A 23,170-nucleotide genomic window follows, 5' to 3' on the forward strand; every position below is an offset into this window, starting at 1 on the left:
CTCTGTGAGGGTCTCAAAGGGGGCAGTGTACACTTCAGTTCCTTTGTCATAAGACAGTGACCTTATACCCAGGCTTCCCTGTAACTCCTGAATCCTCAAGGCAGCTGGCAACCTGACATTTGAAAGTGATTCCCCAAGGCTTTTCAGGTTTTACTTTAAAGGAGCTTGCTGCAGCTGACCCTGGCGTCCAGGAGTGCCCATGGGTCAGTGCAGGTGTGTGGTCTCTTTTAGTGCTTGCCCATTCAACCTGATCTGCTTCTTTTCTGCTTTCCTACTAGTTCCTCATTCTGCCTCTCTTTGGGGTTTCCTAATCCCTCTTGGATGTCCTTGTTCATCTTTACTTTCAATCCCCAGTCGTGCATATTCTGGTTCCAGCAGGATTTGAACTGACCGTGTTTCTACCAGAGTTAACAGTAACAGTTCTCACTTCCAGATCCAAGTCCCAAACCCCACCCTCTGGTCGTCGCCGGGCCAAGGGGGCGGGTGGGGCGCGCGAACCTTATCTCCCCGGCTCCGCCTCCAGGGGGCTGAGGAGTTTCCAAGCCGGGGCGCTCTGCACTGGCTGCTGCAGAGACCGGACTCGGGCGGAGGGCTGCCAACCTGATTCAGCCCAGGTTCTTCCCGGTCCGGGCTTGTCACTGCCTGGGACACCCTTGCTCCCCTGGCACAACACGCTGCTGGCTGCGACTGCAACCCTGAACCTGGACACTCGCACCAGGTAAGGCGACACCGCCGTCTCCCCTCTCCCTGCCAGAGTGACGTCTAGGGGGTTTCGGGCTGACCCTTCGGGGACCGCAGTTTGGCGTGAGGTGTCCCGAGAGTGCAGTTTTTTCCCCCCGTGCTGAGGCAGTGGGTGAACTGTCCTGTAAAATTCATGTCCAGGCTGAAGGCTGAGACGTCAAGGTTTGTCTTGCAAATTTCCCTGGTGTTCATGAATCTTGGGAGGTTACCTGGGAGTCGATTTCTGCCTCAGAGTTTGGCCTCTGAGATAACGTATAGTGATTAACTCCTGGAAGTTCATCCTCACTCTGCCTTGGTCTACTTGGAGGTGCTTCCATCTCGCCTGGGAGCTCCAAACCGAGCATCAAGGGCAGTGGGTCTGGGGCTGTGTGGTGTGGACCAAAGGTTCTTTTACTTAAAACAAGCAAACAATAAACCCCCCAGACTTTAAATAGATATTGAATGTACATATCGTGTACAATGTAACCTCTAAGATCTATCTTAGAGTAGACTTATCCCTGGAGTAGAGTTTTAAAAATTGTTGAGTGACACCCCAGACCGGTTAATCATAATCTCTGGGGGCGGGAATATGGGTATCAACCTTAAAAAAAAAAAAAAAGGAAACGAAAACTGTTTTCAGGTGATTTCAACCAGCAGCCTAGAGTTTAGGAAGTAGTGAGTGAGAGCACGATTCTCCAAGTGTGGTCTCTGGGCGGCTGTAGCAGCACTACCTGAGAACTTTCTCCAGTGCAAAATCTAGGGCCCTGGCTCCACCTACTGAATCTGAATCTCTGAGGTTGAGGCCAGCAATCTGTTTCAGTGAGCCCTCCAGCTGATGCTAGTGCTTGCAGATTGAGAATCCTGGAGTTGGATTTCAGTTCAGATAAGGGCAGACACCTTTAAATTCCCCTCTATAGAGGGAAGAGAAAGAGACCACTTTCCAGAAAATCTTAGGTATTCGTCAGTAGTGTTTTGCCAGTGCTAAAAACAAAATACTGAATTTTGTAGGGTTCAATGAAGGACATAAAAGAACCATGATTTCTAGTAATTTTTGCATAGAGTTTGCATACTTTAGGAGAGAATAAGAATTTTTTCCTTTTCTAAGAGCTAAAATAAAACTACGATGAAACACAGATGAGTCTTCTAGTTGTAATAACATTAGTCTTTGGATCCTGATGAGATAATCCTAGATTATCACTGTCATCAGTGCACATTATAGACACTCATGTATAGGACTTTTTTTCCCCCCTAAAGTAGTTGGGGTTTGAGGGATTAACTCTGTTTCTCATAAGTGAAAGAAAATTCAGCAATGCAGTCTCTTGATTATTCAAATGGATCTCTCTCTCTTTCTCAATAGAGATCTGAAATTTCAAAATTTTGGCTTAAAAAATTCCAGCTGTTCCTAAGCTATTAATACAGAAATAGAATGACTTTGCAAATGGGCTTAAAAGGATTAGAAAATCTGACATTGGATAAAAAATTCTAGACTAGGCAAAACTCCAGTCCCAGCACATGTGTGCTGTAGTGAACGTGGTGCTCACTGTACCAAGACTTTCTGTACAGAGAATATTTATTTCACAAGCTGTGATTTTCTTTGCCAATTCGTGCCTGAGGTATATGTACACTTGTTAAGGAACAGGTACTAAGCTTATGTTTAGAGAATGGGGTAAGTATAGATAGGGGATAGGAACAAAAGCCTTGTTTAAAGGCAGACCCAGGTTCAGGACCTGATCTTCTGCTTCTTCATTCTCTTGGATGCTTGTATAACTTGCCTCATTTATAGAACAGGGATGGACTTACCTCATAATTCTCACATTGTTATCAGAGTTAAATGAAGTAATACTTCTAAAGTGTCTAGCATCATATATTAAATATTTGTTAGCTAAAATACACAAAACATGTATACACAAAAGGAAAAGCAAAAAAACTAACTTGCAAATACCAAATCTAAAAATTTATTGATACTTGCTCAGATTTATGTATTTATATGCTAACTAAACCCTTAGAATGGAATTTACAATTTTTTCCTTTCTACCAGAAAGTGAATATATGGACATCCTCAAATTATCTTCACAATTATGTTGGATGTTTTATATGGAATTTTCTAAAAATATTCCTAGCAGATTAGCTTCAAATCAATAGTCTAATCTTTTTATAGTTCCTACCTGTGGTGAAGGATTTGACTTCTGGTGGAGTTTATAATCTATTAACATTCACATTTTCAAATAGTCTTACAATCTGACTTTTCAAAATACCATTCTTTACATTAAAAAAAAAAAATGTGAACCATGAGAGAGCATGTAAAAGTGAGAGGGTGCAGTCTCCAAGAGAACCAGGTTAGAAGTACCGCCTGGTGTTTCTTAGCTCTTGACAGAATGCATGAAACCTTATCCAGCTACATCAATGTTTGTTCAAGAAAAGGGAAAAATGAGGACACAGAACAAGGACAAGCCTAAACTGGCAAAAAAGGTAGGTGAAGTAACTGAAGAGTTCTTTTCTCCCTTAACTGCAGTAATTTCAAAGTGCTTTGAACCACATACACACAAAATGGATTCATTTTACATTGTTAGACTGGAAATCTTCTGTGTGATCCTCTTAGGATCAAAAAACTCTAATGAGAAATATTTATGGTATTTATTCCAAAAAATTCTTGTCAATTCTCTTTAATTTCAGTGATAAGATTCTGAAAATGTATTTTTATGACTCATCTTGTATCTTTAAGTACAAGGATATGTGCCTATTTGCTATCCTGTGTGACTTCTGGAAGACTAGATAGAAAGCAAGTTCCGCCCCATGTTAGTAAATGCTCTATTCCCAGGAAATCAGGTCATTAGGATATTTTAAAAATTATAATTTAATGTTATAAAGGTGTATACATATACACAAAACCAAAAACCAAAACCAAAACCCTAACTTCCAAACAACAAAATGAAAACAAGTTGAATGGAATTAGAATCGAATGTTATTAAATTAAATGTAATTACAACTTACTGTAAGTAGGGTATTCTATTTGGCTTGCTCTGAAATAACTTTAAAAAGAAAGATTAGAGGCACATCTGTTGATGGGAAACAAGAAGGCATGTGGAAGCAAATTCAAACTCAGTAATCAAATTATGTGTTCTGGATAATTTAACTGAAAAGCTAAGAGAGTTTGATGTCGCAATTCAGAGTGACAGATGTGGCAGCACTGCTTGCAGTGAGCGAGTGACCAATTAGAAATGATCAATACTGCAGGGCCTCATGGTGACTTTATGATCCTCCACTGTTAGGCACAAGGGCCAGAGCACAAATAATCATCTAGAAGTCAGCTTAATTGGGCTTGGTTTACATAACCTGGCTCACTTAGCAATGTTTTGATGAACATTACCTGGAATTCATTTAGGTTCATTTCAGGCTTCTATTTGTTCCATCATGGATGGTTTTACTATTAAGGTCAATCTCGAAATTCTTGTGAGCAAAACACATCACAGGAAATGGATACATGTTTGTATTTTATATTTATTGTTTTTGGATTATATTTCTCACCATGCAATAGTAAGTCTTTAGCTTGATTCATTATCATTTTTGTGAGAAACAAAGTTGAAATGTTTATTTCTGGCATGTGGTTCAGTCTCACACAAAGAAAATTAGTCATGGAGACCGAGTTCCCCAATTTTCTGCACATACTCACGGTTAAAGATATACACTGTGGCCAGACTGTCCAGCTCTGAATCCTGGCCCTGTCACTAGTTGTGTGAGTTTGGACAAGTTATGTAATTGGTGTTATAGGACCTACCTCAGAGAGTTGTTGTAAGGAGTAAGCTTCTTAAGATACTGTATGTCTTATAGTAAATGCTTCATTAGAATCCACAGATATTTCACTCTGGACACTAAGGAATAGTTTAACTGAAACTCTCTTTTTAAGTTCTCCTTTCTCTTTTTACCTCTGAAACTGGGACCCTGAAAGCAAACGGGAATTGAGGTTATTATTATATATTTGTTCATTTCATGGTTTTTATGTTTCAGGTAGTGGGAGAATTTGTTTCAGAATAGATGACTTACTTCAAATTTCTCAGAAACTAACATTTTGAACAACATTGCTAAAAGGTCCCAGGTAAAGCTGCTGTTGTTGACTAGAGACCACACACTGAGAATCACGGCTTTAACCCACCTTCCCAGCTCAGCTGGGCACTGGGATAACTTGAGAACCCTTTCTTAAAAGACTACTATGTATTAGAATGTCTTACAATTTTATTGTGAAATGGAGTAGTCATACTCTTTATAATGAGAGGCCTTGTAACATGTCTGTACATTAACTATATCCATGGGATTCCTGTGTATTCATGCAATTTTAGAATGGGAAAGGACATTAGGATCTGTGTAATATAAGAGGGAAAACAGACTTAGAGATATTCTTAGCTAAGAGCTCGTAATAGTTAATGGTGGCACTGATTAACAACTCAAATTTCCTGTGTTCTGCTCAGTAGGCTTTGCATTCAACTTTTTAGCTTTCTGAAATATTGGATAATGTTGACAAAGAGGCACAAAATCCATGTTATAGAGTACTATCAGAATACTATAGAATTCTACTGCCTGTCACACTTATCCCAGTTTGATTTCAGGAATATTTATTTAAAAGATTTCTTTAATTGTAAAGCAGTGGCAGCAATGTTTAAAACATCAAGAAAATACATTCATAGCATCCATTGTGAAAATGGTAATTTGCTCACTATGTTTTCTCTTTTCGAAGGATTTAATTTGGTGTTTTCTCTTTGTTGTTATTGTGGCATTTTGTTTTTTATTAAGGAAACACAGAGATAGCTTTGAAAATTTCAGGAAACACAGAATTTTCTCAAGTCCAAGTTTGGTGACCTCCTGGGACTCTTGCCAGCTGCCTGTGTTTGATGCAGCAATGTTTTTATTTTGACATTTTGATCTAGGTCAATTTGGCCATGTTTGCAGCACTGTGTTACCTATTAATCATTCATTTATATAGTTCTTGATGTCAAGAAGAAAATTAAGAACCAAGAAAATGTCTTATTTCTTTTTGGTAAATCAAAGCAAAGTTCTAGTGAAGTTTGAGCTTTATAGAATGCATCCTTCTGAAAACATTTGAAAATTTATTTTTTATGTTTTTATTATGTAACTACTAAATGAACACAAATACTTAAAGCATTTAATTATATTTTTATAGTAAATTCTCAAATCCATAGGTGATTAAGTGATTGAAACAATTTCCTGTAATATAGAATTAAAATTTTAAACCTTCTGTGTATTTGTTACTTTATTAGGAAGAGAGAGTTAGATTCCACTCATAGGGTGTGTCTAAGCACGTGTTTTACAGCAGCACCCAGTAGAAGATAGAATATTATAGATAAGACAGGGAGGAAAATTCCTGGTAAGTGTTCAGCCATTCATCAAATAGCTTTTAAGTGCTTACCAAGTAATTGGCTATGTTAGGTAAAGGGAATTCAGAAGAAAAGTTGCTAAGTTCCATCTAGTAAGTCTGTTCAAAGCCAATTCGTAACTTTGTTTTTGAAAATGGAAAAGTTCTTTTAGTTTATTTTGTAAAATAACAGTTTATAAATATCTTGAGTTGAAGAAAATGAATAAAGCAAGAAGAGTTGTGATTTAAATTTTGAAAAATCAACAAGCAAAGCACAATGGATGTCTTGGAAGGCAGCTATGCTAACCACTATACCACCAATGCGCCAGCCACAATGGATGTCTTACTCGATTTCTTCTCGATCTGTTTATGATTCTCACTTGCAATTGTACTATGTATCAATTGTTGGGGTTCAATATGACACACAGTGGAAAGATCATCTCAGACAGGTATCGTGAGGAAGGTGAGTATCCAGGGTTTTGCAAATGAAGGCAACTCTGTGATGTTTCCCTTAGAAAATTGTTTTTTTCCTTTGGTACTGTGCTTTACATCATTTGATGGCTCCTTTACTTTTCTCTCACTGTTTAAACCACCAGTTAGCTGATACCTTTGGGCTAAGGTTTGGAAGGGAAACCTTGAGAGAAGGTGAGATAGAACTTGTGCAGCAGGGATGACATGTGACTTGGTCAGCTTGGACCACCGAAACAAACACTATGGAGTGCATGGCTGAACTCTAGCCAGGATTGCAGGGCTTTATTTAAAAGATTTCTTAATTAAAAAGCAGCAGCAGCAATTGACTTCTCACAGATATTTAGTTCTCACAGTTCTGGAGACTTGGAAGTCCAAGATCAAGGTGCTGATCTGTTATGTTCCTGGTGAGTGTTCTCTTCCCTGCTTGCAGACAGCTTTTTGCTGTGTGCTTACAATGGTGGAGAGAAAGCAACAAACTCTTTCTGGTCTCTTCTTATATGGGAATGGCCCATTCTAAGGGCTCTGCTATTATAATATGATTATTTCCCAAAGTCCTCTCCCAAGTACCATTGCACTGGGGAGTTAAGGGTCCAACATGTGCATTTGAGGTTGTGGAACACATTTCAGATCATAGCAACGTAATGATTATCTTAACTAGAGTGGTGTAGGCAGAGTTTCTACTTTGGTTTCCAAGGAATCAGCAAAAAGCAGACTGAAAATGGAAGGTGAAATGCAGAGTTCTTAAAGGCAAGTAGAGGCACATGGAACTTGATTTAAATTCTTGTATGTGTTAGTGAGCACATGAATGTGTAGTGTGAGCAAGTAGGTAGCTATAATCTCAATTATATATCATCTAACAGGGATAGTTGCACATGTTGACTGTACAAGATTCCTTTCATTTTGCTGTTTGCTAAAGGCCGTGATGGACCATGTAAAGAGTTGTATTTTAGAGCATCTATATGTGAAGTTTAAGTCAATGTCAAGTAGCATATCTTTTAGGATGTTAGTCTGCTGAGAAATGGAGAATTAATTTATTCCTAAGATTCCTGTTGACTTATGTCGCAGTCTGTTTCATGCTCCTATAACAAAACTCCTGAGACTAGGTGACTTATAAAGAACAGAAATTTATTTTTTCATAGTTCTTCAGACTGTAAAGTCCAAAGTCAAGGTGTCAGCAGGCTTGGTTGTCTGGTGAGGTCTGTTCTCTGCTTCCAAAAGAGTACCTTGTCTTGGTATCTTCAAGAGGGGAGCAAAGACTTATTATGTGTTATTAGGCAGAAGAGCAAGCTAGCTGAAAGCCATAGAAAACCTCTTTTACATGGGGTCTTAATCGCATTCATGAGAGAAGCCCTCCTGGACAAATTGCCTCTTAAACATATTTCCTCTTAATACTAACACTTGATAACACCTGACTTGGGACATATTCAAACCAGAGCAGCATGTTTCTTATATGTGTACTGAAGATAGATATTCCTGTGAATGATGAAAAATGAACTAGCAGATCTTTTTCTTTCAAGAAAGTTGCAAGCTCTTTTTCATGGTGCCTAAACAAATTTCTCTTTGGCTTCCATGTAGAAATTATATAAAATGTTTTTCGTTGGTCCTTTCAACACTTGAAAAAAATCGCTGATTCTGAATTATGGGCTTTTTGAGGGAAATCATGTTTATATGAGTAATCAAATTATATTTTTGAGCTCTAAATTGCATGGTTCCCAAAATGTTAACAGTTGTGCTTGGGTGGTGAGATGATAGATTTTATTTTCCTAGTTTTCTTTTTCTCTATTTTTTTTAATACTCTTGCATTGCTTTTATAATGCAAAGACAGATATGTAGTTATGTGCTTTGTAGAGGTAAACGTTTGGAATTAGAATTTGGAATTCACATATAAATAAGAGATAATGAATGTGAGTGTGATTAATTCATGTTCCTGCAATTCATGAAGTACATATTGTGCCAGATGTACTTTTAAATAAAATATACACTAATTAGAGATAACAAAGTCTGGCTAAAATGAAACGAGATTTTTTTAAAGCAGTAAATAATTATTACTTCTTGTGATTGCCAAAAGAACATTATGTACTCTAATACCACAAGGCCATTTTGGGTAATAGTTAAGACATGGATGACAATACCTATATGATCTTATGAATGATATTTGACCTTTGGAAGCTTAATTTGCCATCAAGTGATAAATCATAGGACCTACATCATAGTGTAGTTGGGAGCATCAAAGAAAACAATATACATAAACTCTCTGGTGTGGTGCCTAGTGACAGAAAATACTCAGATAAGCTCAAATTAGTTACTACTATCATAAGTATTAACCTTCTTCCTACTTGTAAGCTTTGTCACACAGGTTTGGACACCTGGCTTTTGGAAAGCTTGTTACTTGTTTACATGAGAATATCTTCATATACCTAGGCTATGGACCAGGTATAAATTTAGGTTCCAGCCATTATCTACCTTGTGGGAGAGAAAAAAGTGAGGATGCAGAGAGGGCTGCTATCTGAAGCTGGCAATGCATGGGCAGCTCTAACAGAGGCTTTTGAGACTGACTTCTTGAGACTAAAAGTCTGGGTCTGTGAGGCTGTTATCCTTTGCCACATGGTCCAGTTTTGGAAGACCGCTGTAGTAATTGGGTGGAATTGAGGATATCCTCAGGCAGTTCAGGTGATTTGTCGTGAGTTATTGAATTTATCAACTTAGAATTCTTTTTGGTAAGGGTCATAGCCCACATCACACCTTATGAAAATTAGAAGATAGGTTTTACTCTGGGCAGATGTGGCCTTGAGTTTCAGTGTCCACTGTCAGCCAGTGCCTTCATACTTCTACATTAATTCATCCAATTAGTTGGTCCTTTCCATACATAAAGTCTTATGTGCTAGGGATGCAGCAATAAATAAGACATGATTCCTGTACTCGCAGACTCAGTTTCTTAAGCCAGCTTCCCCCATAGATGCCCTGGAGTGTCATTGGTTGTCATTCTATCATGTTCTTCACTCAAATCAGTTGATGTTGATAGTAGAGTCCTCTGAAGAGGTTGTTGATTGCCTCCACACCCATAATGCAAAAGTTTATAGTTGGAGTCTGTGGTCAAGCCTCTACATTTAAAGTACATAAGTTTCTGCACAGTACTTAGCCTAAGCATGTAGTCTAGTAACAAAAGAACATCATAAATAGAATTGAATGAGACTCGGGAGAAGAAAGCCATGGAGGCTCTTAGGAAAATCAGAATCAATTGTTTTTAGACTACACATTTCAGATCACTAAAAAAAAAAAAAAAAAAAAAAATGTATAAAAAAAAAAGTGTGGATATTTTTGATCTCCAATTCATTCTAAATTAGTTAATTAAATGAATGTCTGGCTAGTTACCTACATAGAATAGTTACAGCCATTTGTGCATCTGTGTTTCCTTAACTGTGTCTCTAAATACTTTTAATTTTTAGCTGGGTAGTGTAATTTCACGTTAGACATATTTTGGCTAGACAATGTTATTAAATAAGCTTGAGTGATTTAATAAGTTTGTGCATTTTTAATGTTTCTACACCATTTTGGATGTGGTTGCTAAATTGAATTCCAAATCTCCCTTTCAGTATTCTGCCACATTTTTGACTTTGGGATTAAAATATCCTAATCGAGACTAGGGAAGCAATTATAATTTAAAAATTTCAAACTTGATTTAAATACTAATGAATTAATGGAAACTGATTATGTAAATAAATTTACTCTTTATTCATTTTTTCATTCTATCCCAAGAGATAAGCATTTATCATAAGAAAAAAAAATTTTTTTTCTTATTTTCGTTTTTTTAGAATTGCCAATCCCTTAGGGGAGGCAAACAGTTAGGGACTCCATTAAGAGCTGAAAACTTTCAGCTCTGAAGAAGAGATGTAGCCCTGCTTCTCTAACGTGCAAGAATTTGATACTGTTACTTTAGACTCGACTAGATTTTCAGATTTTGCTTTTTTGTCCTTCACAATCTTTCTTTTCCTAGGATTTTTGTTTTCTCAAGCTCACTGTAGATATGTTCTAAGGGAAAGGGGGAAAGGAAAAAGGCATGTTTTATTATCTACAAAGTTTTAAGAATGGGTTTTGGTTTTTGTAATGATTTTTCTCATTAGGGAGTTAGGAAGTTTTAAGTGGAAAAATAAAGGAATTTGGATATAGGGAGAAGGTGGCACTATTCCTAAAGAAGCTATTACTGTATATTTCATCACTTTTACAACAAGGAGGTATTGATAATTATAAAAATACTGAATATGTGCTCTCCAAAAAACCAGAAAAGCAATGTATCAGCAAGTTTCTTTTCAGTGGCTTCTAGATAGGTAGTAGATAGAGACAGGTCATGGACCCAGGTGCTTTATGATATAGTTATAAGATGGACTACTTCAAATAAAACATTTTAGGAAGCACAATAATACTCTGCATAATTGAGCACCAAATGTTCTAACAGCAGAGGTCAGCACTGTGGATGAAATGATAAGTTTTTGCCACAATTGACTTTATGGAGGCATTGGGGCATGAAGTGGCATCTTGAAGTGTGATTTGATTGGACAAATGGTTCAGATTAGACACATTGTAGTCTATATAAATCATAGGGCTGGAAAGAATCTTACAGATAATTGTAATTGTAATGCAAGTATTTTTTATTCCAAAAATTCTTCATGTTCTAACCCTGTTGTAAATACCTAATGAGCACATATCCTATGCCAGACCCTGTCAGTGATGGGAAGTTCTCAGTTTTAGGGGCATCCCCATCTATTAAAAAATTTTCCCCTTAGTCTGTGAACTTCCTTCCTGGAGTTTCCAAACTTTGGATCTAATTCTGTACTCTGGGAGTGTCAGGAAGAAGCTAATTTCTTTTTTGTGTGGCAATCTTGCCAGCATTTGAAGACAACTAACATCTTGCCCCAAGGGGAACATCATGTCCTGAACTAATTTTTTGAGGTGGCTTGGAGTCCTATCTCCACTGTGGTTGGCTTTCCCTGGACACATTCGGTTTTGATTCCTTTTGCTGGAACTGGGGCTACAATTCAGTGTAGAGTATATGCTTAGCATGGCAGCACCCTGGGCTGATCTTCAAACACCACCGGAGAGGTAGATAAAAGGAAATTATTCTCTTGAACCATTGATTGTTTAGTAGAAGAGGTGTAGTGCTGTTCTTTTCTCAGTTTAACCCAAGAGCAAACTAATAGTTGGCAGTTAGTTCACACTATTGGCTTCAGTTTGCCATCAACTAAGATCTTTTGGTTTATTCAGACCTGCTGCTGTTAAGCCATTTGATTCCTTATTTAGCATTCTACAATCCACATTCTGGATCTCAGAACTTAATGTGTGTTTCCCTTGAATTTTGATTCATTGCAATTGACCCAGTCATCCAGTTGAGATGATTTGTAACCCCAAAACCTTTTGTTCAGTCACGTAGCTAAGCGGTTCTTTGTCTAGAAATTTAATTTATAGTCATCATTGCCCTCACTCAAAGTACAGATAACCCAACTGGAGAGGGTAAATGGCAGAGTTGTAAACATATCATTAGGAACCTCTGATCCAGCTGATGTTGGGTGTTAACTCTCCATTGGGGAGACACTTAATTAGTTTTATATGTGACTTACTTTTCCGTTTCATTTCTGAATTGTCATGAGCACAGTATCTGATGTTGTTGTCAGCCTGGTAGTCCTCTTGAAGAAGTATAAGTTAGTTTGATTGATTTCAGGTACTTGGCTAGCATTGCATGTTGTTGAGTGAATCATTCTTTTGTAAATTTTATAAGTGCTCCCAGAGCTTTAAAATATTTAACAATCAGAAAGGGCAGAACAACAACCAATCAGTGGGCACAGGCCCAGTGAGAATGCACATGAGTACACACTCCACACATCAACACTGGCTTACCAGCTGAGTATGGGCCCTGTTCACAATTGACCCTCCAGCTTATAGTTTTACTCAAGATATATATATTCTTGATATTCATAGTTAGGTCTTTTTCCTTTTGCCTTTTTTCTTTCTTGTATGCGCAGATTGTCTTACATTAAGTGGGCTTGATAAAACTTGCCTGATGGGAATGGAAGCTTTTGTGGGTAAAGTAGGAAATAAGATACTTCCCTATATGGAACCAGGAGTTCTTGAATAAAAGTGGTCACTTAAGCAGTGGAGCATGCTGTATTTTCTGAACGAGGAGCAGTGGTCATTTGGCTGAGAACACATTTGTTAATAGGATGGTAAAAAAAGACCAAAAGAAAATGACCCATTAAGAGAAAGTACAGCTGTCAAAAGATGAATATGAAAAATCACAAGAAGAGTGATTCTAATGCAGTGTGTGATCCTAAGCAGTGGGAAATTGAGTGAAGTGCGGGGGTGGGGGTAAGAGAGGTCACTGATGTGGGAAGTGAAGAGGTCACTAGTAGCTAGGTGAGCATTTCCATTGGTCATAGGGATAAAAAGCTTGAATGGTGAGCTCTTGAAGCTGTAAGAAGTGTACAATAATTGCTTGAGAAGTATGATCAATGGAGAACAGGAGAGAAAAATTTATAGAGCAAAGAAGATTTAAGCAAAGGAAATTTAACCTTTCTGCCCATCTAGTTGCCATTACAATTTTGTTAAAAAATTTTCTTTATTTAAAGAATATGTCAGAATGAATGAACAATTTTCCCTTTAGTACTGTGTTCTTGCTGGTACTTGGAAAAATCCTATTGGCTCAGTTATTCAAGTGCTGATTAGTTTGTGGAATATCCACCAAGAGAAATGCAAAGATTTGTGGCATTTCAACTTAAAAAAAATTCAGTCATGTTCATCTACATGTGAGAAGGAGAAGGAATTTGGAATATAAAGGGAAAAGAGGAGGCTCAGGAGGTTGAGAACTCCTTATTTGAGATACTTGGGACAAGAAGTAAGGATTTTGGATTCTTTGGATTTTGGAATATGGGATATCATGGGAATGAGATGCTGACTAAACATATAATTCATGCACATTTTATATACACCTTGTACACACAGTCCACAGCTAATTTTATACAGTATTTTTAGCATGACCCATAACTCAAGGGGAATTGTGGAAATTTTTCACTAGTACCATCTAGTTGGAGCTCACACTGTTTAGGAATTTGGAGCACTTTGTAGTTCATATTTTTGAATTAGAGATGCTCACTTGTATAAGAACCCAATGAAGAAGTGTTAGTTTTCTGGATGCTGGGTGGTGAACATCTGTAATCCTAGTGACTCTGGAGGCTGATGCAGGAGAATGGCAAGTTCAAAGCTAGCCTTAGCAACTTAGTGAAGCCCTATCTCAAAATAACCAAAAATAAAAGTAAAAAAATAAAAGAAGGCTGGGGATGTAGCTCAGTGGTAAAACACTCCTGAATTCAATCTCCAATACAAAAAAAAAAAAAAAAAAAAAGAAAAAAGAAAGAAAGAAAAAAGAAAAGGTTTTCTGTGTATCATTGTGAATGAATTTCAAATAAATACTTCCAAATAGTTCTAGGCTGTGATTGTGCTTCATTTTAGCCTTCTTCAGAACCTGAGCTAGGGCTCTCTTCCTTCTTAAAGTATGTCTTCTGTTTATTTTATAAGTTGGTATTCCTATTTTTAAAAAATGTAAACAATGGAGTTTTACTCAGCCTTAAAGAAGAATGAAATAATGACATTTGCTGGTAAATGGATAGAAAATCATGCTAAGTGAAGTAAGCCAGATTCAGGAAATCAGTGGTTGAATGTTTTCTTTCATATGTGGAAGCTAGAGCAAAATAAGGGAAAGTAGGAAGTTGGGAGGAGATTAATATCATCAAGATAGAGGCAAAATCTGTGGAGAAAAAGAAGAACTAGAGAGAAGAAAGAAGGAAGGGAAAGGGGAAGAAATATGGAATGAATTTAACAAAATCTTGTTATGTTCCTATATAAAGGTACCAAAGGGAATTTCACCCTTATGTATATATAGAAGAAAAGAAGTTTAGAAGAAGGAGAATAGGGGGAGGGAGGAGGGAGGAAAGGTAGGAGAATGAGGATTGAAATCAATTCCTTGCATGTATAATTTTGTCAAAATGAGCCCAAATACTATGTATAATTATAATGCTCCACTAAAAAAAAAAAAAAAAAAAAAAAAAAAAAAAAAAAAAAGTGTAAAGAGTCAGGTTTATAATGTATTATTTGGGTTTTTGACTTTTAGTAGAGACCACACACTGACACACTTGCTGGCTGGACCAGGGGAGCCCAGTATCTGTTAGGAGCAGATGTTAATTGTTGACTTGGGTGCATGGGGAGCTCTGAGCTCTTTAGGAGTGTTCCATGGGCTGGGGAGATAGCTCAGTCAGTAGAGAGCTTGCCCTGCAAGCACAAGGCCCTGGGTTTGATTCCCAACACACACACACACACACACACACACACACACACACAAAACAAGTGTTCCTGTTGAACTGGACCAGATACATCAATTCCCACGTTGCCAGCATGTGTGTTCAGCTTCAGAACTTAACATTTTATTTCTGGAATGTTATTACCTTTTTCAAAAACAAATTCAGATTGAAGTTTATTTTGAGAAGGTTGTTGGGGAAGGTGGCAAATTTTGTCATTTAAAAGTTTCTATCCCACAACTAGCTCTTGGTTTTCATCCTCTAGTAATTGGGGAGAGTGAATGATAATGAAGTTTTGAGTTCTTTGGTGTCCAGAAGTTTAAAATGTTTAAAAAGTGCATGTTTGTTTGGTTAACTCCTGAACTATTTTCCTGAAGAATTTTGAAGGTTCGCTTCATTTCTTTTTGACTCATGTTTGTGATAAGTAATCTCTAGACAATCTCAATTTCATTTCTTTTAGGTGACCTCTTCCTTCTCCTCTTCCATATACATGGAAACTCATAGGATTTTTACTTTATTTAAATTATGATTTTTCACCAAAATGTGTCTACAATAGTCTTTTTGCTTTTTGAGCAGTTTGGTATTTGTGACACTCTTTCTGTCTAAAGATTTAAATGTTTACTTGACACTGAAAACTTTTCTTTTACCTGTTCTCTCATTATTTCTCCTTATGTTTAGTTTTTCTTTCGGAAGTTTCTTTTTAAATATTTTGTAAAATTTGACCTTTTGCATTGTAATCTGGCAGAATTCTTCAGCTTGATTTTTCCATCTAGCTATTTCCCTCTTCAACTATACCCATTATTTTTTAATTTTCCAAGATACTAATTGGTTCTTTACTTCTTTATGCATCAGTAGTCTTACATATGTCTCATTATATTAATTGCATTTACTTTTTTAACTATTATGCTTCTGTGAGTGTCAGTTATTATATTTGCTGAGTGTGTGGTCTTCCTCCATGATGCTGGATTTTACTGAATTTTTGTTCATTCTTATTTGTATACCCACCAGTGTTTGCAATTTCCTATTCAATACTATGTGGATATATATATTTTTCTCTGTTCACTATAGCTTGCTCCCAGTGACTGGAGTTGGGCAGTGTACTCATGTCTTCTCTTCTGAACATGCCTCCTTCTTGTTCCTCTTGGGTTTGGCTAGCTGTGGAACCTATCTGAGGCTCACTTTGCCAGTGCAAACTCATGGATTCCATGGATACAAGTGGGAAGAGTTGCATAACACCTAAGAGACTTTTCTTTTTCCTCATTTCTGTAAATCATTTCCTTCTCAGTCTGAGAGGCATCATGGTAATTTTCCTCCTCCTGCTTTGAATCCTTTTTCTTCAAGCTCTAATTAATACTAATTCTTTCGATGTCTCCAGCAATGTAGGTCGGGGGGTTGTGAAGTTACCATGTTCAGTGTTGATCTGACAATATTCTAAAGCACCTGTAATTGTAGAAAGGAATAAAAATCATTTTGGTGCCTGCTTTATCATTTATGCTATGAAGTGAACATTTTGGATCAAACACTATGTAGACCATTAGAATTATTCCATGGGACCACTGGGTCATATGACCCTGGGGAATGTTGTTAGCAATTTATTCTGAAAAGTGTTTGGATGATGTAGTAAAAAAGAGCATCTCCTTTTGGATAAAGTCTTGCATATTGGAATTCTGAGACCACACTTGGAACTTGCTTTAATAATGTCAGTTTTCCAGGATTAACAAAGTCCAATGCAGCTGTTTCTGTTTTAAAACATTGAATAAAAAAGTCTACATAACAGAATGTAACCAACTTACTTGAATGAGAAATGAAGCATAAGGGTTTCCCACTTCATGAGTTTCTCACATTGTAGAAGGCAAATTTGATGATAACAATGTTATTGTCTTGAATTTATGTGTTATGATCCCTTTTAGAACTTTTTTTGTAAGAATTTTTATTCATATTTAATGACACCATCAATGTCTATCATTCAGCCTCTTTATCACACTAAGTCTAACAGTGTAGAGGGTTACAATATCTTTTAAAACACTGCACACGATTCCCATTTTCTAAGGTGTGAACCCAAATATTTACAAACTGGGATGTTGTCTAGAACTCTTGAGTTGATTTTTCCTAGGATATTTTCATTATTTACTCAGCTTGAAGTGTAGTACTATTAATTTATAGAATGCCAGGCATAATTCCATTAGCATATAAGAATTAACATGTTCCAATGCCCAATTATAAATCCCCCTCCACCTCTCTAGCATTTAAGACTATTGTACTAATTCTCTCTTGGCATCACTAGGACGAGGGTCAAAATTCAACTGTGGTATTTGTTTGCTAAATTTTTTATGTATTGAGAACAATATGAAAAAGTTTAATCTCACATTTTAAGACTCAAAACCATACTGCAGGCATGCAGTAGGAGTTATGTTATGGTTATCATTTTTTTAAGTGGAGGAATTTCATGGGCTTATTTTTTTGCCTGGATAGTCTAAAAGAGAGGGGTGGGGGTAGGAAATGAACTGTATGTCCTTAGAGCTCTGAATGGAATAGAAATGTAATAGGTACAATTTTGAATATAAAATGTTAATTCATAGAAGATTCCTTCATTATGAATTAGATTTAGATCTTTTTTCTGAATAATGGAAAGAAATGACTTTTTTAATTGTTTTAGAGAACTAGTTATTGACCTTGTATTTAATGGTATAAATAATTAGTAAAATATGCAAGAGAACAGAATTGCAGCAATTGGAAATGGAACGATCCTCAAGCTCATTCATCTCCTTTCCCCCAGGTTTTATAGAGGAGATACTGAAGTCCAGTTGGGCTTGTTTTCTTGCTCAGCTTCCTACACTGTAGTGTCCTTGTGGCCTTGTTGGGCCTGGGGTATAGTCTAGTCCCCAGTACAATTCTATCTGAATAACACCAGGAAGGAACCACATATTGTGACTCATCACTTTTTAACAAGTTGCTGTTATTGAATTGAATGTAATCCTTCCTTAATTAACAAATGCAGGATGTTCATCATTTTTCCATACCAGAGCTTCCTTTTATATGGTAAAAAATTGCACACTAGCTTATTTTTGAGGATGGTCTTTTTATTTTCCATTCTTTTAAACACAGTTAGTCATGTTTTATTTGGTTCTCTTGAATGTCAGGATGGTAGATTATATTAGTTCACATTGACTCTTTTTTTCCTCAGGAAACCTCATCTGGCATTCCTAGTAAATGGCAGTGGAGTCATCTGGGAGGTAAAAGAAGATTGTACCATGTGAGCGCTTTGTTATTCTTGGCTGTTTAGCAAGCATTTAATTTTTTATGTTTTTGATGCTGGGCATGGAACCCAGGGCTTCATGCATGCTGAGCATATGCTCTACCATTGTGAGCTACACACCCTGCTCATAACCAGCATTTTTCCTGCAGAAAAAAAAAGGCTGGCTTTTGAACTGGCAGTGCTGTGAAGAATAGGTTGGAAAAAGCATGGCCATGTGTTTGAGGATAGGGTTGGAAACATTGAAATGGGTTGTTACTCTTGTGTTTAAGTAAACAATTGTAGCTATTTCAAGGAATGATGGAAAGAGTTAAGATAAATTTATTTTGGAAATGAGATGTGAAACTAAATTTATAAATGTACTTTCTCTATAAACATATAGAATGAGCATATTTCAAATATGTATTTTATTGGTTGAAGATAAAAAATAGAGTATTGAAAATTATATCTAGTAAACCAGTGACAAGGAGCTAGAAATATAGGTATTTTGCAATTAAATATGGTTTTGAAATATGTTTTCTTTCCTTAAATAAAACATAAGTAAGCCTGATGAAAATTAACACCTTATAAAATATGATAATGACAATAGTAACACAAAGTAAAAAAAAATCATATTACTATTCATCTGGTCACTTAAATTAATATAAGAATAGTATCAAATCCTAACAGACAAGCTCAGAATTAAGAAAACCCTATTAAGAATTAAGGAAACCCTATTCAGAAGCTTGAAAGTTTTTATTATAGGAGAAACAAAAAGCAATGGTACTCTTTTTTTTTTTTTTTTTTGCAGTGCTGGGGATCAAACCCAGGGCCTTGTGCTTGCAAGGCAAGCACTCTACCAACTGAGCTATCTCCCCAGCCCACAATGGTACTCTTAATAGTTGGAAGATACTAAAATCAAAATTGCTTTATTGATTTTTTTTTTTTTTGATTGAATGGGTATGATATTAAGAAAAGAGTAAAGCTTTGACTCAGTTCTCTGAGACTGATGCCATGGAGGATGACCAAGTTTTCCCCATCTCTTACGGTAGTCAGAGGATAGTGGACTTGAAAAACCTGGTCTAGGAATTGTCATATTTCTGTGTATCTAACTTAGCCAAGGCTCTTATAGAACAATGACTTCCAAATAATTTTTTTTTATAGAACTCACAGGAGGAAACAGATTTTAGATTGTGATACATCTATATATATAAAAAAAAACTACTTTATATATATATTTATTTATTTACCTTTTATATATGTACTGTGTTCTGACCTTTCCCTCCCATTCCATTCTATTAAGTCATATTGGTCATTGCCCTCTAAACTGACTTCACAATTTACTGAAGGATCTTGATTTACATTTTTAACAGTACAGCTTTAAAAATCCTCCATAGTTTTATTTTTGGTTGGTGGTGGTAGAGGGGAAATGAATTTAAACTTCTATGTGATCCTTCTTAGTTCTGTTTGATAAATACATTTCCATTATATGGTAGGATCATATATTTTGTCCCAGTTACATTTCTGGATGGGATAATTTAATTTTCAGTGTAGACCTGTCAGAGCTCTTTATGGTAAATGGCTTTGCTCCTCAGACTAAAATGATGTGAAGGGGGAGCCACTAGCCAGCTCCTAGTGGGGCAAAACACAAATCTTTGTTGTTTTGATGCACAACAGTTTTTGAATATATTTGTTACTCAGTGTAATCTAATCTGTTATGATTGGCATAGGATAATTCAATTATGTTTTGCTGATCATAGAGAGTATTCTTTTGAAATATTAACTTTATCTAAAACATGTACAAATTTGAAAATGTTTATTATTTCTTATCCTAAAATAATACATAATCTTTAAAAAAAAAACCTTGGAAACAAAAAAGAAATTACATTCCATAATGCTATTATCTGGAGGTAACAATTTTTGACATTTATATGAATTACATGTATTTTTTACAGCTTACTATGTAGTTTTGCATTTTAATTTTCTCCTTACTGGTATTTATGAAATGTCTTTAGGTGTTCTTGGAACACATGAGTTTTGTGGCTTCTGTAGTACTCCATAACGTAGTTGAACTGACAATTACTTATTTTTGTACTGTTGAGATATTTAAAATTTTTAATATAAAGAGTTTTGCTGGGCCAAAATCTGAGCCTCTGGTGCTAAAAGACAAATAGTAGGCCAGAGCAGGATCTACTCTCTCTGCTTAGCATCAGTGTGTCTCCAATGACCTTGACTCCTCCAGTCCTGGCATATGAGTTCATATATTCAGCTGCCAAGTAAACATTTCCATACATGCATACTTCATATGAAACTTATATGTAATTGCCCAAAACCTAAGAAGTTTATATTTTTTCCTTCTCTACCCTTCAGCCAACAAATTTGGTTTTCTTCTCCCAGGAAAGATATCACTAGATGGTGAAGCCAAAGGCTGGGGTTGTTCTCATTCCTGCCTTGTCCCCTGCTCCACCATACCACTCAGCCATCACCCGCTGGCCTGTTTGAACTCTGCAATATTTCTCGCCTCTGTTTCTGTGCTCTCTGCCCTACATCTAGCCCTTCCTGTCTTTCACCTAGACTGCTGCTATACATGACCTTTCTGTCTTCCTATAGACTGTTGTCTCTATTGCTACTTTCTAAAACATGAACCAGAATGTCACCTCTGCTTGGACTGCTCCTGTTGTGAGCTTGAAGGACTTTAGAAGCCCACTGATTGTCACTGATGTAAAAGGCCCTTCACACTGCTGCCTGACTACCTTCCCCGCCATTCATCCCCTTAACACCTCTTCCACTCCCTCCATCCATGGGAACTTCACTGAAGACCTGCTGCTTCTTTGAGCTCATTGCGTCCTTTTATATTTCCAAGCCTTTACAAGGACTTTTTTCCAGTCCTGTTCAGGTCATCAAGCAGGTCCCTTGTTCTCCTATAAGTCACAGTTCAAATTGGCCTCCTCTTGAAAAGTCACCCCTCTCCCCTCTGCCAGACTTGAATTAGGTCTTCACTTCTTTGAGATCTGCTTGAACCTGTGCCTACCTTTGTTAATAGACCTACTAATGTGTTAAAGTTGTGTATTTATATCCTCCTCCAAAAATTCTACACTTGTTGAGGCCATTACTGGATGTTTCTAGCTTCACATCTGCAATGCTTAGTACATTGTCTGGAGAATAGTAGCTATCTGTAAATATTATTGAATGAATGAATGAATAGACAAATAATAGTGCTAAGTAGTCATTCATATTTTTTATCTCTTAGAGATTTCTCCATTTCTTTTTCTCTGTGTGAGTGCTTGCATGCTCTTGCTCTCTCACTCTCCCTCCCTCCCTCCCTCCCTCCCTCCCTCTCTCTCTCTACCCCCTCCCTTCTTCCTTCCCTTCCCCTTTCTCCCTCCCTCTCCCTCTCTCCCCAAACAACAGAGCTTCATGTATTCCTGTTATCAAAACCAGCTGTCAAGACAGGATCTGAAATTCATTTACCCTCAAGTATAATAACTGATAACAGTTTATATCTCCCAAGGGGCTTTCCATTTTACAAAGATAGAATTCTTTATCTAAAGAAAGGAATCTTTATTGGTAGAATTTTAGGCTTAACAGGCACATGAGATTAGTTTTAATTGGGGGTTGGAGGTGGGGCTTAAGAAATTTTCTCTTTGCTCCATGTTACTACCCCATAGGGTCTGCCTAAATACGAGACCAATTCTGTGCTTCTGGCTCACAGAATGGACTAGCATGTCATATTACACAGCACATTCATTTTTGTTTCTATTACACAGCACAGATCATATGAACTTCACATCTGGTAAACATTTTCACATAGAATGTGCAGCTGCCAAGAATTGTGGTTTCCTGGTTCATCCCAGTAACTCAGAGTTGGGGGTCACAAAACCAGCATTGCTGTTGCAGTGATCTGGTACTATACCGTTTTTAGTTATCGAGAAGGTTGCTCCCTTAAGAAAACTCTCCATGTCACCATAATAGACTTGAAAAAGGACTTGGGTGATTCAAAGTCCATTATCATCTTCTGGGATCCCCCTTCAGATGCCTTCCTGCAGGGATGAGAACCTTTCTTGCTTTTTAAAAATCTCTGCAGAAAGTGCATACAAATGTTTTTTCAGTGACCCATTTGGTCTCATTAAAAGTTTCATTGTCATCCCAGCTTAACTCCTGCCTAATTTATTTTTGTCACTTTGTTCTGTTCTTTGTGGCAGTGCAGAACATCTGATTTTCATATAAACTGTAATGTTGCAGATAACCAAGCAGTGCATTGTATCATAAAAGCAAACCAAACACCACCACCACCACATAAATACTTCAAGATAATTGAGTTAAGAAAGTGGGGTTTTCTGAATACAGTGTGAGTCAAAGCAGACCTGCTTGTTGGCAGCTGCCTCAAGTAGAAGGCTAACAACCTGGTGTTTGCCTATATTCTTAACGTCCTCTGTGAATTCTGTCCTGAAAAGCCAGGTAACATTAATATAATTGAGGAATTGGTTTATTTTATATGATTTAATTCATAAGACTTTAAAAATATATATCATGTAGTTGACTTTTCCCTTTGGAATTATGAAGAAGGGCAAATATCTTTCTTTAAAAGTCAAATCATTAGTAGATGGTCCACATATATTAAATGATGAAGAACATTTTGTAAAAAATACTTTGCTCTAGTTCTAGAAAGGAGTAGTGGAATATTCCTGTTTTCCTAAGTGAAGAAAGCCAAGTGACTTATGTTGGCCTAAACTTGACCATGAAAGTTGCCCTGTTGGGAATTTAGCTTTGCCTGACTGTTGTTTTCCTTCTCAATGGCATACGCTGATAAGATTTGTACTGTTAAAGACTAAAACTCAAGACATTAGGATTCTTTAAACATTTCTGCTTATTACTTTTACTCTGTTGATTTTGGGGAATAATATTTGAAATAAGATGAAAAATGGTATTATAAAACAATAGGTATAAATACTGATTGTAACTTCTATAATATGTACACCTAAATACTGATTATAACTTCTGTAACACATACAAGATGCCCTGTAAAATTTCAAGGCTGTGAAT

At 36.7% G+C, this 23,170-nt stretch overlaps 1 protein-coding gene across 1 annotated transcript in view; it reads left to right on the top strand.

Annotated features, from left to right (window-relative positions):
• The first annotated feature begins 574 nt into the window (after positions 1–574).
• Col21a1 (collagen type XXI alpha 1 chain) overlaps positions 575–23,170 on the top strand; it is a 168,584-nt gene continuing 145,988 nt past the window's right edge. The window contains 2 exon segments of the mRNA XM_047559626.1: positions 575–718; positions 18,080–18,148. The gene's annotated coding sequence lies outside the window, so the exon portion shown is untranslated.

This window comes from Sciurus carolinensis, chromosome 7 (genome assembly GCF_902686445.1).
Source record: "Sciurus carolinensis chromosome 7, mSciCar1.2, whole genome shotgun sequence".
Classification (NCBI taxonomy): domain Eukaryota; kingdom Metazoa; phylum Chordata; class Mammalia; order Rodentia; family Sciuridae; genus Sciurus; species Sciurus carolinensis.